Here is a 19,878-nt window from a genome sequence, read left to right on the forward strand (position 1 = left end):
TCAGTCTTCTTTGTCTTCCCATGTATCAGATGAAATGTTCCTTGATCAACTCAGAGCAAAGCATTAGACACAGGTTCAAAAATAACAATTAGCACCAAGACAGAGTAGCAGATGAATTCAAACAAATCCCAAGGCTTGCACCAGGTGAAGGCTCAGTTCACAATAGCTTGGTCTCAAAATGGTGGCATTGGCCAAGTCCTTTTTGCAGAGGGAATGTTGACTAATTCTAAGTCCAAAAGCTCAGATCAAGATCAATAGTCCACCAAATGTTTTTTTAGTGTTTTTTGTTGTTATTAAGTGTTTTAGGGTCCTAAGACCACAAACAAAATCAAAACGAACAAATAATATACAATCACAAGATATGGCTCAAATGAGCAAAGTGAAAATGACATAAACATAAACAAGTTATATGAAATGTAAATGGTAGTGAATGATAAATGACTGAAATTTAAATTTCATAAAGTAAATGACTTGAAAGTAAAGAAATATTAACAAGAGTTAGTCAAATGTTAGTCAAAAGTTAGTCAAGTGTTAGTGGTGATTTTTAATTGATTAAATCATTCTTTGGAGAACACTCAACCATTCATTCACAAGTATGAATCCTTAAACCAAGACATCTTCCATGAGAAGGGCTCCAACTTGGATAATTAAACAAGTATGCCACTAGCTCCCATGAAAGGAAAAAAGTTAAAGTCTCCACACAATGCCATGAATAATGGGAGACTTACAATCTCACTTACTAGAATGTTATGCCTTGAGGGTCAAATTTAGCTCTATGTTAAGCAATCGTAATTGCACTTATATAGAAGTGACAACTATCTGAGGTCGGGCAATAAAAATATAGGTGTTAATGCATGTTAGAGATTTGGTATGAGGAACCAAACTCCTAAAACATACCACACACTAAAAGAAAAGATCAAGAGGGAAGGACCTATCTCAATCATACTTGTATTGATTCATCTGACACAAGGTCATTGATGAATCAATTAGCCTTTAGATATTAGAGATTTCATTGGTCAAATGATGGAATGGGGAAGAATGGGGATGAAGATTAAGAGGGAGGGGAAGATAGAAACACAAATTGACCAAGGGAGGATTTTCATCAAATCAAAACCATCCATTCATTTTGGGAGATGAAATGTACATTTCATCATTCTCCTAAATTCAATGGTTTTGATCCAACAAAAGTCAAATCAACCTTGACCGAGGCCCAAACAGAAAGTCAAACATCCCAAGACCATAAAAATGTTTCAACAGTATTTTTAAACATTTAATTAATTAAAATTGAATTAAAATACATTTTTATTTGGTCAAAACCTAAAATCCCTTCAAAACACCAAATAAATGGCCAAGGGATTTATCCTAGGTCAAACAAGGTCAAAGGACCTTAGACAAATAATTTCATGACTTTTAAAAAGTAAGAAGTATTTTTAAACAATTTAAAATATACACAAAAACATTTAATTCATGAAAAATATCAAAATTAATCCAAAAACTAATTTTAATTCAGAATATGGAAGATAAAAGTATTTAAATATTTATGGTGAAAGTCCCATATTTTTTGGATTAAAAATTAAATTTCTATGAATTAAACAAAATAAATGGATTAAATGAAAAACCAGAAATTAAAAAGAAATTAGAAAAAATAAGGGCCATCAGATCTCCCTCATTAATTGAGGTGGAAAATCTGATGGCCACGCGCGTGCTATCCATGGTGGACTCAAGTCAAAGCAATGTACGTGTGGTAATTTAAAGGAATGACTCAAATTAAAACATTCAAACATGATCAGATGGCCAGGAGGCGTGACACCACACCACCAGAGCTAGGGCTCCGTTCATCTTCTCCGGTGAACCTCACCGGACTTTTCCACCTTCATCTCAATGAAAAATGAAAAACAAGGACACTATTTCAAAGAGAAAATGCTCAGGAGCTCGAATCTGGCCTCAAATTACTCAAATTCCAAGTATATTGAAAGATACAGGGATTTGAATTTTGAGGATCATGAACTGAGTTGCTTCGATATGACCTTAAATCAACTCAATCATTTTGCCTACATTGGTAGTACTTCAGCCAACCAAAAATCCAAGAGAATGGTGAAGAATTGAGAGAGAGTCGAAGAGATAAAGTTTCTAAAAAATCACCTTCGAGGGAGCTTGAATCTTGCATGATCTTGCTTCCAATTGGCCTTGGCTTGACTTCAGATGCTTGCAGGAAGCGAGTTGGATCAAGGAAGGGCTTGGATTCTTGGAGTTTCAACTTCAAAACAGAAGTGAAATTGAAACTCGATTTTCAATTGAAAACCTTCAAGTTTATCCTATAATGGTGAGGGGTGTGGTTGCAGGATCAAAGCTTGGGCACGGTGTCCCTAATTCTGAGCATAAGGGGTTGTATTTATAAGCAATGCAATTGATTACCACACACTTCCATCAAAATGCCAAAAATAGTAATTCTCACTTGCATGGATGCATGGGCGTGTGATAGGCCCATCAAATGATGTCAAAAGCTCCAACATTGATCATAAGCAATGCTGAAGGTGTGCCATGAAGTCATGCAATTGGAAATGAAAAGTGGTAATGAGATTCATCAAAATGGAATCTTGAAGAAAAACCAAGCACAAGTCATTCAATCTTTGGACAAATGAGGTGATCTTGGACTTTTTAGAGAGGTGGGATCAAGGGGAACAACTTTCATGTTAAACACTTTTCCATTTAAAGCTTGGATCATGATGAATTTTGAGGTGGAAGTTTGGAAAATCAAACATATTTAAAAAATTTCGAAGTACCAAGCCAAATGTTCACTTCTTCCACTTTGAATAACTTTTGCTATGGGCTTCAAATGGAAAAAGTTTCTTCATAAAAGTTGTATCTATTTCAAACCTATTAAATTTTGTCACAAATTTTACCTCATTTAGATTTGGCATGAAGGATTTATGCATTTTAGAAGTTGAGGAAAATCTCTTGTTCAATGGTAATGGCCCAAAATGACCTATAATGTTTCCTCTTGGAACATACCCTTTCAAGTTGAATTTGAAGTTTCTCAAAGAATAAAAGTTGTATAGGACATCTTGAAATTGATCATGAAACTTAGATGGACTTCATCTCATAAAAATTGAGCAAGTTATGGTCCTTGGAAGTTGACCTCCTAACTAGGGTTTAGACAAAATGACCTATAATCTTTCACCATAAAAAATGACTTTCCAAGCAAAAATAGCTCTTGACCTCAACATGAAAGTCATTTGGAATGTAATAATTAGTAACCTTTATCTTGGAATAATTTTCATATGATAAAAATTGTAGGAGATAGGGTCTAGGGAACCCCAATTTTGACCAGTTGACTTTCTCTGGTCAACCACCATGAACCAACTTGCAAACTTGAAGCTCTCTTGATATTTTGGACTCATGGAGGATAATATATGATTAAGACGATGTGAAATGAAGTATCCCTTTATATATTGGACCAATTGTTGAAGAAACTTGCTGATGAAGTTACACAAGATACCTAGATGAATTAAGGTTTCCAAGGCAAACAAGCTTCAAAATCTTGATGACTTCTTGATCCAAATGATCAATTAAGAACATGGGGATCCATAAATGATGTCTACAGTCAATATGAACCATCTCTTGTTTGATCTCCTTGCATTGAGGGTCTCAAACCCTAGTTGTGAGCTTGATAAGGCATTGGTGGATGCACACACAACTACAAGAGGAACAAAGCTATACATAGACATATTCTTGGCATTTTGGTTAGTAAATAACGAAACAAAGTATGATAAAATCAAATGTGCTTGGTGATCTCTCCCAATGTAAGCCCAATGAATGAGGGGTAAGGAGGATGCCAAGGTGTGATCCCTAAAGCCAATGCATATGATGAGATAGCATGAAGGAACTTAGAGTCAAAATTGGGGTCTTACAATTCAAACATAACATGAAGGAGGTTAATCTTCATATCCGAGTTGAGAAGTAGCAGAAAAACCTTTTCATCAATATCTAAAGAGTATAGATCTTTGATCTTTGGCAGAAACTTTGAGATTAAAATTTGAAGATTAGAGACCTTAGATAGGTCAGACAGATTATCAAAGATAAGGTGAAGAAGAAGACAAGATTCCTAAAAGAGTATATATGGAATAAAACCTTCATCCTCATAGTTTATTTCATCAACAATAGAGGTGAGGGTGATGGTGATTAGAACACTAGATACAACAGAAAGAATGACATACTCTAGTTTTAGTTCTTGGATAGAAGCATTAACCTGAATTCCTTGATCAGATAAGGGTAAGTAGGACCATAAAGCATATCAAAGAAATCATCTCAACCATTTTGGGAGACAACACTTTGAAGATCAAAGTCATGAGCCATCATTTCTTTAAAGTCAACAAGTCCTTCAATGATAACTATCAACCAGTTTTTTATACCAAGATTAGATCTAGAGGCTATCTCAGAAAAGGGATAACACAAAAGAGAAAAGGTAGAAATAGAATAAAATAAAATGAACTATGTTTCCAAAGATATAGACAATGAATTGTCAGAAAGACGCAAGACATCTGTCTTTGCTTTAAGACCACTCAAAGATAATATTTTAGAGAAACAAAACAGTAAAACAAAACATAATAATAAACACATAGAAAAAAAACTTGAAGAGATGACATAAGTGAATATTCATAGAAATCAAATCATTTCACATCATTACCCATCAGTCTTTACCCAACAACCACTATGCATGCAGGATAGTTATCAGATATGTAAGTCATATCTAAAGAAAATAATCCATTCCAGAGTCTTAGAGTTTGAGGGTTTTCAGAAGCCACTCTTCATCAGAGGTTGTTTCCAAAACTCTGACTAAAGCTGCTTTTGATCAATTTTAGACTTTGATACTTTATCCAGAAGCAAGCATTATTCTCAATAAAGAACATGTTCAGATTCATTTTGATAAAATCAAATCTTTCAATAGCTAAGGGAATTGTAAATATGTCAACCCATTGATGATCAGTATCAATGAATTGAATATCTATTACAACCTTCTGAACATAATCTCTTATAAAGTGATGTTTTGTTTCAATGTTCTTATTTCTAGAATGTTGAATTGGATTCTTTATTAGACAAGTAGTAGCAGTATATTCACAAAAGATAGGGATATTGTTTCCACAAATATGATAGTCCTCTAGTTGATATTTCATCTAAGGTAGTTGTGTATAACATTTTGCAACTGAGATGTATTTTGCTCATGTTGTAGATAGAGAAATAGTTTCTTGTCTCTTACTATCCCAGGATATTAGGTTTTCACCTATGAATTGACAGTTTCCATTAGTGGTTTTTCTCTTAATTCTATCTCTAGGATAGTCATCATTATAGAATCCAACTAGCTTATAATCTAGGGATTTTTTATAAAGAAATCCCAGATTTATTGTTTCTTTCAGATACCTAAAGATTCTCTTAACAATATTTAAGTGAGTTTCTCTAGGATTTGATTGAAACCTTGACACATACAGACATTGAACAATATATCAGGCCTAGAAGCTGTGAGGTAAAGCAAGGAACCGATCATACATCAATATAGCTTGTAATCTACCTTGGTGCTACTTTCTTCTTTGTTCAGACAACATGTTGGAAGCATAGGAGTTGGCATAATCTTCCAGTCTTCAAGATTGAACTTCTTTAGAAGCTCCTTTGGTGAACATGAGTCCCATTTTTACTTTGGTTGATTTTAATTCCTAATAAGAACTTAAATTATCCCATCATGCTCATCTCAAACTCAGCCTGCATAGTCTTAAAAAATTCTTTGCAAAGAGAGACATTAGTAGAACCAAAAATTATGTCATCAACATAAACTTGGACAATCAAGATTTCCTTATTCAGAGTCTTTCTGAGCAGTGTAGTGTCAACCTGGCCTTTTTGAAAACCTTTTTTCAACAAGAAATTACTCAATATCTCATACCAAGCTCTTGGAGCTTGTTTGAGTCCATAAAGTGATTTCTTGAGTTTAAAAACAAATGTTGGGTGGACAAAGTCCTCAAACCCAGGAGGTTGTTTGACATACACCTCTTCAGAAATGACTTCATTTAAGAAATCACTCTTGAAATCCAGTTTATATAAAACAATATCATGATTAATAACATAAGACATGAGAAGTCTGATTGCCTCTAACCTTGCCACAGGTGCAAAGGTTTCAGATGAATCTATACCTTCTTGCTGATTGTAACCTTGATGTACAAGTCTAGCCTTATTTATTACCACTTCTCCTTGCTCATTTAGTTTTTTTCTGAACACCCATTTTGTTCCAATAATGTTCTTCTAACTTGGTCTGGGAACCAGATCCTGAACATCATTCCTTTAGAAATGCTTCAGCTCTTATTGCATAGCAACAATCCATCCATCATCTGATAAAGCTTCATCAGCAGAAGTTAGATTTATCAAGGAAATAAATCCTAGCATACAGTTATCATCTCTAAATGATGATCTAGTTCTTAAGGGATCATCCTTATTTCCAATGATTAGTTCTTCTAGATGAGAGGCTTTATATTTGAGGACTTGTTGGGTTGAGTTGAGACTTCTGAACCATCTGGGGTTTCTTTAGAATTTCAACTTCTGGGTGAGATTCAAAACTTGGAACAGCTTCTAGTATACCAACATCTGAGCTTCCATCTTCTAAACTCCCGATTTCTAAATGTCCAGCCTCCGAAAGATCTTTAGAAACCTGAATATATGCAAAACTTTAAATAGGCTCTAACATATGATAGTCGGGCTCTTTGTCATTAAATTTGACATGTATAGAATCTTCAACCATTCTAGTTTCAGAGTATACACTCAGTATGCTTTAGAGCTTTCATAGTATCCTAAAAATATACCCTTTTGATCTTTAGCTTCAAATTTCTTTAGGTAGACTTTATTGTTCAAAATGTAACATGTACAACCAAACTGATGAAAATAAGATATGCTTGACTTTCTTCCTATAAATAATTCATATGATGTTTGCCATACCCCAAAATTTTCCCTCCCTTTTCTCGTGTAGCATAATTCATTTGCATACATTAAATCATATCATGCATGACCATGGCATCTGGTCATGGGATCACAAGCATGGCCACATCTTGGTTTGTATCTTAACATTAGGGTTTCATCTTGTTTTTGCTTGTCAAATAATCCTAATTTCATTGAGAGATCGTACTTGTTTGTTGTTACTCATGTAGGTAATCATGCTCTAAATCAAGGAAAGACAAAGGCCTTTTGATCAAGGGAAATGTAAGTTTGTTCATGATGATTCAAATTGGTCCATGTGTTTGTTTCCATGCCACATCACTCAATCTTCAAGCCATTCTCCATATCACTGAATCCCTAATCAAGTTTTCATCAAGGGATTCTTATTCTATCATCATTATGGCTTGAAATGCAAGAAAATATCAAGTTGGCACAAAGGGGTACATGTTGGTTTGACCTAGTTTGCAAGTATGCCATGCATTTGGTCCAAACATCATAACTCCTTCAATCTTCATCCAATTTCCAAGATTATTTGATCCAAATGTGCCTTTTTGGATTCTCTATAACTTTTATTCAAGGGTTAAACATAAATTCATTCATTAAGGACCTCATTTGTGCAAAGGACCAAGTTGTCAAAATGGGCCAAAACCTTACCATGACCCATACTTTTCACCCTTGCCATTTTCAGCTCAAGCACTCTTTTGATCTAATTATTTTTTAATATTTTTAAGCTTATGTCAAATATCATTTGGACCAAGTTTGGCTCAAAATGCATGAAGGAATATAAATTTATGGTAGCATCAACTTAGGACCTCAAAATGACCAAACATGTTGCAAACTGCTTGACCAATTGCCCAACCTAAAAACCAGGTCACAACCTCAACTTCACAAGCATGTAACTTTAACCTCAAAGTTCCTTTGGACTTGATTATTTTTGCATCATGTTCTACCCCATGAAGTGATCATTTGGATCAAAGAAAATTAGAAAACACGCGAGTAGATTGGAATTGGCCTAAGAATGAACATGGTGACCGAAACTATGTTTTGCACCGTGACCTATAATGTGGAATCATGCAAAAGTCAACTTGGCATCACTTCTCACGCGTGCAAACTTGTTTCACATGACTAAACGCATATGACCATAACACAAAATGACTTGCAAAGCTCCAAAATCAAGAGTTTGGGGCGAAATTTTCACACGGTTTGGATCTAAAAATTGTGAGTTGGTTCACACGAATTGAGATCCATTTCACACGTATTTGAATCGCAACACATTTCCTATAAATAGAGGGAGATTTTTCCTTCATTTCTAAGCTTTAAGAGACAAGAAATCCCTGCATCATTGATACTCGAAAGCACCAAAAAACCAGTCACTCATATCTTCAATTCAAGTCCTTTTGCTTCCAAATTTCTACCCAGAATCATTCACAAGAATCATCTTAAGTAGTCTGAAGCATTGATGTGGTTTGAAACTACCTGTAACCTTGCTTCCTGTTTCACCATTGTTGACCTCGAACTTCGATTTGGACAAGGTAGTTACAAGTAAAATTACACTTCAAACAAATTACCATTCTCTTCGTGTGGTTCCACTGATTGAAAGTCCCCATCTACCTTTGATTTATATTTTGATTTGGTCATTTAATTTTACTTGGAAGGACTAGGGTTCTTCACGAGTTTGAGCAAATTCTCTTTGCTTAGAGTAAATCAATTGCTACGATGCAGGGAGGCATGAACGATGAGATGTTTAGCAACTTAATTCAGGCTTGATTCATGTTAAAAACAATATTTCATGAATTTGTAAAATCAAAATCCGGAGGTTGAAGATAAAGTTCTTCGCGCGCTTCAGAGGGAATTTCAAACTTCCTGGCCAATCATCCGTTAACACGCGCTCTAGCTGTTGCATTTGAATTATTTTCTTTTTCTTTTTAATTCAATTAATTTCGTTTTCTTTTAAAAATCATTTTAAATAGCTACTTTATCATTTTTTAGTCCAACTTTTTTTTTATAATTTCATAAAAACATTTTCTATCACATATAATTTTTGCATTATTTTAAAAATCATTTTTGCATTTAATTCATATTTTATTCTATTTTTAATTTAATTTTCATTTAACATTTTTATTTTAATCATTTTAAAACATTTTTCATCCCAACTTTTAAGGTCAAGTCATTTATAATTTTGTTGACTTTTTCAACTTTTCTTGAACTTTTATTTTGTGTTTTGACCTCTCTTTGACATTTTATTTTTTATTTTCTCTTATTAATCATTATTAATTCATTTTTATCATTTTTTTATTTCTTTTTGATATTCACTTGATGTTTTGAATTAAGTTGATTGCTTGGTTGATGAGTTCTTACATATCTCAAATCATTGATAGATGGACTTGAGGTTGATTCAACCTTCTTTGATCCAAAATTGTTGATAGAATGATCATAAGTCATCTTCAATACTTTGCATCAATGATAGGTTATCCCTCGATGCGCCATATTTTGAGTCATTTGATTTGTGGATAGAATGATCCCTATGTGACTGCTTTGACTCTCCTTTTCATTGTTTCTACCTTCATCTCTTCTCTTATCTAATCATTGTATGACATGTTGTAGGGGATTAACTTTGTGTTAATTCTCTAACATGTCTGATACATACATTGTTATTGACCAGCCTCAGATTGGTATGGCTTCTATATAAGCCTACTTACGATTACTTAACATGCGCTAAATTGACCCGACATAATTAATTGATCACTAACTCCTAACACTACTTTGTGCTCTCTACATTATTGCAATTTAATTCTTGCAATTTAATTCAAGTCATTTGGTTTATGTCATTTACTTAATGCACCTTAATTTTATGTCTCATTAATCATCATCTCACATCATACTCTATTCATCTTGCCTTATTCATTGTTGCTTCTTATCTTCTTGGATTGATATACTTGTTAATCTTAATGAATCAAAACATGATAAATTGACTTTGACTTAATCTTAAACCCATGATTAACTTAGAATGTTTATAACCTCTTGGACTATGGGCTTTGACTTAGGTTTTAGACCCCCTTTCTTGACTTGGAGTGACCTTGGACCCATGGACCTTATGGACATTTTGACTTTCTCTGCTCGTATGCACCTTTGAGCTTGTGTTTTTATTCATCTACTTTATGCTTATTACATTCATCTTCTTAGGCTTAGCACACATTCACATACACATGGCTTTCTCTTGGGCTACCTTACAATGAGACAAGAGACAATACACTTTGCACCCACATGTTTTTCTCTTGGGCTACCTAACAATTACACCTTAGGCTACTTTTGTATGATCATGCATCTTTGATTTGTTCATCAATTATATTCCCCTTGATTTGGCTTGAACAAATTCCGCTTTGATCAACTAGATCCTTTCAATCGTCATATTCCTTTTGTCTTTGTTAAGTGACCATAAGTCCCTTGTTCACATGATGGGACTTATCTCTGTTACTTTAGAGCTTCCCTCTCAACAAGTACAAGAATCTTAGTGGACTACTGATCTCCTCAACAGATCACAATCATCTAACTCATCCCCACAAGCATCTTTGGGAACTTGCTTCAACAACTGGTCAGTCATTGACTAGGCTTGCATGCCATGAGCCTTAAGAAATAGATAATGATGAGAGGATATCTTCTCTACACTTGTCTAGAACATCTCCGAGTATGGGACGAATGACCCAATTTCGCAGAGTATTTGCCTATGTTCATAGACTTTAGTACAAATCCAGTCAATTCATTGTCAAGTCTGCAACTAGCCATGTGGCTCCCTTTATCTCTCCTTTTGGTTTAAACACCATTATAATCACTATTTAGGGACAAACCTTCATGGTTAACCCCCTTTCTTGGTTTTGAAACCACTTTTATATTTCAGTTCTTGGTTATGACACCACAATTCATAGACACACCTATATGGTTAACCCCATCTCTTGGTTTTGACAGCACTTTTATCTTTCAGTTCTTGGTTATGACACCACAATTCAGGGACAAACCTATATGGTTAACTGTAGCGGTAAATTTATGACCGTCAAGCTATGGATAAGCTTGACGTCGATAAAACCAGAGTCACCACCACACTTTTATTGTTTCCAAAGGAAAAGGGAAAAGTACGAACAAAACCCAAAGATAAGAAGTTTTCAAATCAAAACTAATAAAATGCTAGAGATTACAGGTAAGGGGGTTGGTTACACAGAGGGAAGGTGTTAGCATCCAAAGTGTCCTAGGTACTCCTAGGGAGCCCTTTTTATGTGTATATGTGTTTTTTGGTATAAAATGATGTTTGAGAAAAATAGAGTATGGGGATGAAAAAAGAATTCATTGATTATAGTTTTGTGTTTGACAAGACCTCCAGACTTGTGCCTACGTACCAACATAAAAATGAAGGATCAAAACCTCGTAGTTCGTGGTAACAAATTCAAAGTTGGTGAATTGCTTTTAACAAAAATTTAAATGAGAAGGGCACAAAGGGCCAAAATTTTGAATGAAGTTGTTAGTTCTTTTTGTCTTTTGAAGTTTTAAGTCAATATGATTAAGTTTATTTACAAATTTGATTTAAGAAAAAAGTGTTTGAAAATTCATTAACATAAGGCCAAAGTTTCTACTTGAAATAAGGTCTAAGTTTGAAATCACAAGCAAAGAAAGTTTTTGAAAAGGGGGACAAATTTAAAATTTAAGAAATGGAAGGAGATGAAGAGACTAATCCTAAGCATAAAATTAAAAGTTAAGAGTTGAAAAGATCCGACCAATGGGATGCAATCCAATAGACAAGAATGTCATAAAGAAAACCCATTTTCCCTTTGGACTTTGAATCATGCAATAATCAAGCAGGCAATTAGCAATGTCATGCATCATGAAGATCAAGGCATCAAATAAAGATATCCACATCCAAGCAAGCAAATCCCATAGCTAGAAGTCTTCTTTGTCTTCTCATGTATCAGATGAAATACTCTTTGATTAACTCAGAATAAAGCATTAGACACAAGATCAAAATAATAATTTGCATCAAAACAATGTAGCAGATGAGTTCAAATGAATCCCAAGACTTGCATCAGATGAAGGCTCGGTTCACAATAATTTGATCTCAGAATGTGGGCATTGGCCAGGTCCTTTTTTGCACAGGAAATGTTGCCTACTTCTAAGTCCAAAAGTTCAGATCAAGATCCACAGTCCACCAAACATTTTTTAGGATTTTTGTTGTTTATTAAGTATTTTAAGGTCCTAAGACCACAAACAAAATCAAAATAGACAAACAAATATATATACAATCACAAGATATGGCTCAAATGAGTAAAATGAAAATGGCATAAACATAAACAAGTTTAATGAAATGTAAATGGAAAAGAATGATAAATGACTAGAAATTAAATTCTATAAAGTAAATGACTTGAAAGTAAAGCAATATTAACAAGAGTTAGTCAAATGTTAGTCAAGGTTAATTGAATGTTAGTTGTGTTTTGCTTTTTAATTGATTAAGTCATTCTTTGGAAAATACTCAATCATCTATTCACAGGCATGAATCCTTGAACTAAGACATCTTCCATAGGAAGAAAAAAAGGCCAAGTTTCCACACAATACCAGGAAAGATGGGAGACTTACAATCTCACTTACTAGAATGTTATGCCTTTAGGGTCAAATTTAGCTCTATGTTAAGAAATCGTAATTGGACTTATGTAGAAGTCACAACTATCTGAGGTCGGGCAATATAAATTTAGGTGTTAGTGCATGTTAGATATTTGGCATGATGAACCAAACTCCTAAAACATACCACACACTAAAAGAAAAGATCAAAAGGGATGGATCTATCTCATCCATACTTGTATAGGTTCATCTGACACAAGGTCATTGATGAACCAATTAGCCTTAGGATATTTGAGATTTCATTGGTCAATGAAAGGAATGGGGAAGAATAGGGATGAATATGAAGTGGGAGGGGAATGAGAGGAACACAAATTGGTCATGGGAGGAATTTTATTCAATTAAAATCATTCATTCATTTTGGGAGATGAAATGTACATTTCATCAATCCCCTAAATCCAATTATTTTAATCCAACAAAAGTCAAATCAATCTTGACCAAGGCCCAAACAAATAGTCAAACATCACAAGACTATAAAAATGGCTGAACATAATTTTTACACAATTAATCAATTAAAAATCAATTTAAAAATGCATTTAAATTCAATTTAATTTGGTCAAAATCTAAAATCTCTTCAAAACACCAAATAAATGGCCAAGAGATTTATCCTAGGTCAAACAAGGTCAAAGGACCTTAGACAAAAAATTTCATGATTTTTGAAAAGTCAGAAGTATTTTTAAGCAATTAAAAATATGCACAAAAACATTTAATTCATGAAAAATATCAAAATTAATCTAAAAACTAATTTTAATTCAGAAAATGAAATAGAAAAATATTTAAAGATTTTTGGTGAAAGTCTCATATTTTTTGGATTAAAAATGAAATTATTTTGAATTAAACAAAATAAAGGAATTAAATGAAAAATCAGAAAATACAAAAAACAAGTGTCCTCAGATCTCCCTCATTAATTGAGGTGACAGATCTAATGGCCAAGCGTGTATCATCCATCATAGTCCATAGTCAACGCGCATGCACAAGTGGTAATTCAAACCAAAGGCTGGGATTAGATCCTTGGACCAAGATCAGATGGATGAGATGAAGCCAACTCACCACCCGAGCCTTAGCTCCGGTCATCTTCTCCGGTGATGACCACCGGACTGGTCCAACCTCAACTCCATGAAAAATGAAAAACAAGGACACTATTTTATAGAGAAGATACTCAAGACCTCGAATCTGACCTCAATTTTCTCCAATTCCAAGTATATAAAAAGATACAGGGATTTGAATTTTGAGGATCATGAACTGAGTTGCTTCGATTTGAACTCAAAGCAACTCAATCTTGTTGCCTACATTGATAGGAATTCAGCCAACCAAAAATCCCAAAGAATGGTGAAGAATTGAGAGAAAATTGAAGAGATGAAAATTCTGAAAAATTACCTTTGAAGGAGCTTCAACCTTGCTTGATCTTGATCCCAATTGTGCTTGGCTTGGTTTTAGAAGCTTGTATGAAGTGATTAAGATCAGAAAATGGCTTAGACTCTTGGAGTTTCAATCTCAAAACAAAATGAGATTTGAAAACCTTCAAGATTATCCTTTAATGGTGAGGGTTTGGATTGCAGGTTCAAAGCTTGGGCATGAGGTCCCCAATTTTGAGCATGAAGGGTTCTATTTATAGCCAATGTGATTCATTTCCACACACTTCCAAATTTTTCCAAATTTTTCCAAATTTAGCAATTTTGATTGTATGCTTGCATGGGCGTGTGATAGGCCCATCAAGTGATGCTATCAGGTCCAAAAATGCTTGAGAATCATGCTGAAATCATTTCATATGGCCATGCACTTGAGTTTGGAATGTGAAGGTGAAAATCATCCAATTGGTCCCTTGGAAAGAACCCATGCGCAAGTCCTTCATAATTAGGCCAAATGAGGTGATCTTGGAATTTTTGGAAAGGCGAGATCAAGGGGAACAACTTTCCTATTGAACAATTTTCCATTTGAATCTTGTATCATGATGAATTTTGAGGTGGAAGTTTGGGAAATCAAACATATTTGAACATTTTCTAAGTACCCAGCCAAATGTTCACTTCTTCCACCTTGAATAAATCTTGATATGTACTTCAAATGGAAAAAGTTCCTTCATAAAACTTGTATCTCTTTTGAACCTACTCAATTTGGTCATAAATTTTACCTTATTTGGATTTTGCATGAAGGCTTTATGCATTTTAGAAGTTGAGGAAAACTGTTTGTTCGATGGTGATGGCCCAAAATGACCTATAATGTTTCCTCTTGGCACATGCATTTTAAAGTTGAATTTGAACTTATTCCAAACATAATAGTTGAAAAGTACATCATGAATTTTATCATGGAATGTGAATGCCTTTCATCTCATAAAAATTGAGCAAGTTATTATCCTTGGAAGTTGAACTCCTAACTAGGGTTCATAAAAAATGACATATACTCTTTCACCATAAAAATGATTTTCCAAGCAAAAAATAGCTCTTGACTTAAACATTAAAGTTGTTTGTAATGTAATAAAGAGTAATTTACTCTTTGAATAATTTTCATATGATAAAAATTGTAGGAGATAGCATGAGGGATCTCAGGGTCAAAATTGGGGTCTTACAACTGCCCCTATTTAAGGACATTCTAACTGAGGATGTGAAGGTTAAAATCTTTGTATCAACTTAGTAGAATGAACTTAAATAACAACATATAGAAACAAATTTTTGTCCCTAAGAGACCTCATGATGCTTATGATATGAATGTTAAAACTAATCTCTGTGGGGAAAATATTGCCACAAAGGAAAAGAATTCGGAGAGACTGAAAGTCCATAGGAGCATAATGCATTCCATAGGGAATACTCACTAGGGAGACAGAGACTCTGGGGGGGATACAAGTATTGTGCGTAGGCCAGGCTACAACTTTCAAAACTACTGGAGACACGAGAAGAATTCCATGAAAATAAATCAATGGAAGGACTCGGTTGGAGATAAGGGAAAACCTGCGGGAGAGACGGGTAAATCAGAACAAAATTGAAATACTCGAACCAAAGAGGGGATTGGCGACTTCACTAAGGAAATACACACCCAAACTTGACTGGGGAAGAATTTGTATATGTTTGATGATTATCCTGACAAAACTTATCACAAAGGATACAAATATCACAAATTTGAATCAGCACTGCAACACTCGACTAATCTCAACAAGATGGGAACGCCAACTGGAGAAAAAAATGATGGGGATGAACACCAATAATCTAGCTCTGAATAACTCAACCTTAGTTGGGGAAAGGAGAAAAAGATCTGTTGAGGATCCAAGTTGTCAAATCTGCGGGGAATTTTAGGTCAACACCATATTAAATGGGGGACAACCTCGCAAGGGACCAAATCAAACATCGCTCAAGATCAAACACTGTCGAAAATCAGAGATCTTTGATATCTGAAGATGGACTTAGTCGGGGAATGCTGGAGATAAAACTCTGCACGGGATCTGAACCAATTTGGTGAGGATGTGAGCCTTCAACTCAGCTGGGAAAATTTACAAAAGGGATTGACACTAGTTCAACTCTACTGGGGATAAACGAAATGTTTCAAAATTACCGCCCAACCAACTTCTTGAGGGAGACCAACAAGGCTCCGCATTTCAAGACTTACTTGTTTTCAGACTGTTGTTGATATTCCTTACTGAAATCAATTGCTTTTAAAGTGATTGCTTTTATATTCTTAAGAAAAAATGATTTTAATTTATTAATTCTTTTCAAAATTATCATCATAAAAAATCAATTTTATTTAGCTGAAATAAATAAGAGTAGAAACAATTGGATAAAAAGCTCAACTTTATTTAATAGAATGGTAGTCTGTAAATGACAAGAATCCATGGATCTTTTACAAAGTTGAAAACTGTAATTTACATGGAAAAGGGGCTACATTGAATACAATGATCACTACTCTTCCTACCAGACTTCAATATCCGTTGTGCTCTTGGCTTTGGTTGAGATGACAAATCATAACCAAATTATTTTCTCCAATGATCAGGACCGTCCGAATGCAGTTACTTGCCATAATCCCTATTTTTTGCCTAGATTGACCCAAGGCGGGGTACTCAATCTACCGGGATAAATTTTGTGTTTTATGTCTCTAACTTTTGCTTGGATCGCCCTTTCGGGTTTTCAATCCACCGAGACGCTATTTTTTGCCTAAGTCTCCCTTTCGGGTTTCCAAGTTAGCGAGTTGTTCTTTTCTTTTTAGGCAAAGTATTTCTTGACTGCATCGACATTTACAGGATGACTGGACTCTTCCCCATCCATAGTTGTAAGAATCAAGGCACCGCCTGAAAAGGCTCTCTTAACAACATATGAGCCTTTATAATTAGGAGTCCATTTGCCCCTAACATCAGGTTTAAAAGATAGAATCTTCTTGAGCACAAGGTCACCTTCTCTGAACACACGAGGCTTGACCTTCTTATCAAATGCTTTATTCATTCTTTGCTGATATAATTGACCATGATACATCACAGTCAATCTCTTCTCTTCAATTAAGTTTATTTGATCATATCTGGTCTAGCACCATTCAGCTTCAGTCAACTTAGTTTCCATTAAGGCACGCAACGATGGGATCTCAACCTCTACTGGGAGCATGATGAGACTGAAACTCAATGTATTTTTGACTCCGATTTCGCATGCATTTTAATAGTTTCAATGTCATTTTGTTGTGTTATTACTATGTTTCTCTTTGTTTTTAGGTTTTTACTTTAATCGGAGCCCCGATCGAGAAAAGGAGTGAAAAAGAGCTAAAAACCCTAAAATTCAGCATTTTGTACTTGTGGCTCCCACTGTGGCTGGCGCCATAGACCCTGCCATGACGTGTCCTAGCTCAACTTCCCTCAACTTCCACGTTCCCCACTACTTCCACTAGGGCGCCTCAGATTGGCCTTGTGGAGGGCGCCATGGCCTTGTGGCGGGCGCCACAAGAGGAAAAGTTTTCCCTCCCATTTTCAAGTTGAAGGGCATCCTTGTCAATTCCATCATTTTACTTGCTTATAAATAGAAACTCGAATTCACTTGTTTAGGCATCCAAACTTAGAGTAGAGGCAAACTTAGAGCAAACTTTGTTTCACTTAGGCATATATTCAGTATTTTAAAGTGGTAATCGCTTCGCATTGGGGTGTTACCACAATTGTGTAATCGAGTTTTGTGATCGAGTTTGTAATCGAGTTTGGAGCACTTTGGAAGGAAGTTAATCCTGCCGCCGTTTTCATTTCCGCTTTACATTTTATTCAACCCTCCGATTGGAGCAGGTTTTTATTGCTTACCTTTATCTATTTTATTTTCCCGCACTCGCTTTACTTTATTTATTTCCCGCACTCGCTTTACTTTATTTATTTCCCGCACTCGCTTTACTTTAATTTTTTCCCGCACTCGCTTTACTTTATTTATTTCTCGCACTCGTTTTACTTTATTTATTTCTCGCACTCGCTTTACTTTATTTATTTCCCATACTAGCTTTACTTTATTTACTTTCCGCACTCGCACTACTTTTATTTATTTCCCACACTCGCACTACTTTTATTTACTTTCTGCACTCGCACTACTTTTATTTAAATTAAACGCACCTTTACTTTACCATGCCTAACTAAATCTATAAGGTTAGAATGTAAGGACCGTAATTGAACCGATAATCCGTACAATTGTTTGTAGAAACACTTAAGGGCTATTTTAACTTTCAACTTAAGTTTTCCCGCACTTCAATTCCGTTGGGTAAGATCGAAAGCCCTCCAAAGTCTATCTAAACTTAATTGTTTTTAAATATTTCAAAAACAGCGAAAGCGCTTTGTTTTGTTCATTAGGAGTTTTTAACTTAAGAAGAAAAGTGATTTTAAAACTATTTTCGGACGCGTTTATAAGTTTAGAGTCTGGTTCGTGAGAACCTCTTTTGGTGAAGAAATCCAGGTTAAAATACTTTTCAACATAGTCAAGATACTATATTTCTTAAAAATAGGTTTACTACTCTAACGCAATGCGCGCCTTTTTATAAGTGACAATAAGAGGGCTTGATTAGGGAGTACAACTCGGTTCTGAATACGTGAAAGTGACAGTTCCCGTTAAATTGGTTCTTTTCAAAGTAGGAAACATTGCCCATAAGTAGTTCTATTAGCAAGTACTTGGATTATTAATTGATTATGCGAATTACATTCGAGCCTGTCTTTATTAATTGAACTTTATTCAACCCTTTACTTTTCATTACACACTCTAAAAACCCCTATTTTAATTACCTAAGATAAACACCATAACAATAGATAACGATAGATTGACACTTGGTCTTTGTGGATTCGACAATCTTTTATATTACTCTGACGCGTTCGTATACTTGCGAAAAGCACGCATCAAGTTTTTGGCGCCGTTGCCGGGGACCAATTTCGTCAAATTTCATTTCCCTGTTGTTATATCGTTTAGACTTAGGTTATTTCACGCCGGTCAATGCGAAGAACTCGCAGCACCGGAAGTTTAAGTTTAGTATACCCTCTGGCGGAACCTAAACGTTACGCTCGCGCACGTTTATTCGTTCATAGAATTAGGAGAGTTGTGGCCGAAGATCAAAACCAAAGACCTCTTAAGGACTTCTCTCAACCATCCAACGAAGAACCTAGTTCTAGTATAGTAAACCCAACCATCCCAGCTAATAATTTCGAACTTAAACCATCCCTGTTACAACTAGTGCAACAGAGACAATTCGCAAGTCTCGCTACTCAGAACCCAAACCAACATTTAAAAATATTTCTTCAATTAGCAGACACTTTTAAAACCAATGGAGCTTCCCCTGAGGCAATCCGTTTAAGATTATCCCCTTTTTCCCTCAGAGATAAAGCCCTATCTTGGTTAGATTCCCTTCCACCCAATTCCATTACGACTTGGGATAACCTTAGAAGAGTATTCCTTGCTAGATATTTTCCCCCGAGTAAGACCGCCGTTCTTCGAAACCATATAACTAGATTTACCCAGAACCAAGGAGAATCGCTGTTCGAAGCTTGGGAGAGATAGAAAGATTTGTTAAGAGCATGCCCACATCATGGTTTAGAAAATTGGTTAATCATTCAGACCTTCTATAATGGACTTCATTACAACACTAAGATGACCATCGACGCTGCCGCAGACGGTGCTCTGATGAACAAACCATACCCTGAAGCTAGTGCCCTCCTAGAAGATATGGCTCAAAACCATCAATCATGGGGAGTCGAACGAGTGACAGTTAAGAAGAAGGAAGCCCAAGGAGGAGTACATGAACTAAGCTCTATAGACATGATGCAAGCTAAAA

At 35.1% G+C, this 19,878-nt stretch overlaps 1 non-coding gene across 1 annotated transcript; it reads right to left on the reverse strand.

Moving 5' to 3' along the window:
* Positions 1-19,532: 19,532 nt before the first annotated feature.
* LOC127090183 (small nucleolar RNA R71) lies at positions 19,533-19,639 on the reverse strand. Its single transcript, XR_007791712.1, has one exon. It is a non-coding gene; the product is annotated as a small nucleolar RNA R71 (small nucleolar RNA).
* Between the last annotated feature and the right edge of the window lie 239 nt (positions 19,640-19,878).

The sequence above is a fragment of the Lathyrus oleraceus genome, chromosome 5 (assembly GCF_024323335.1).
Source record: "Lathyrus oleraceus cultivar Zhongwan6 chromosome 5, CAAS_Psat_ZW6_1.0, whole genome shotgun sequence".
NCBI classification, from domain to species: domain Eukaryota; kingdom Viridiplantae; phylum Streptophyta; class Magnoliopsida; order Fabales; family Fabaceae; genus Lathyrus; species Lathyrus oleraceus.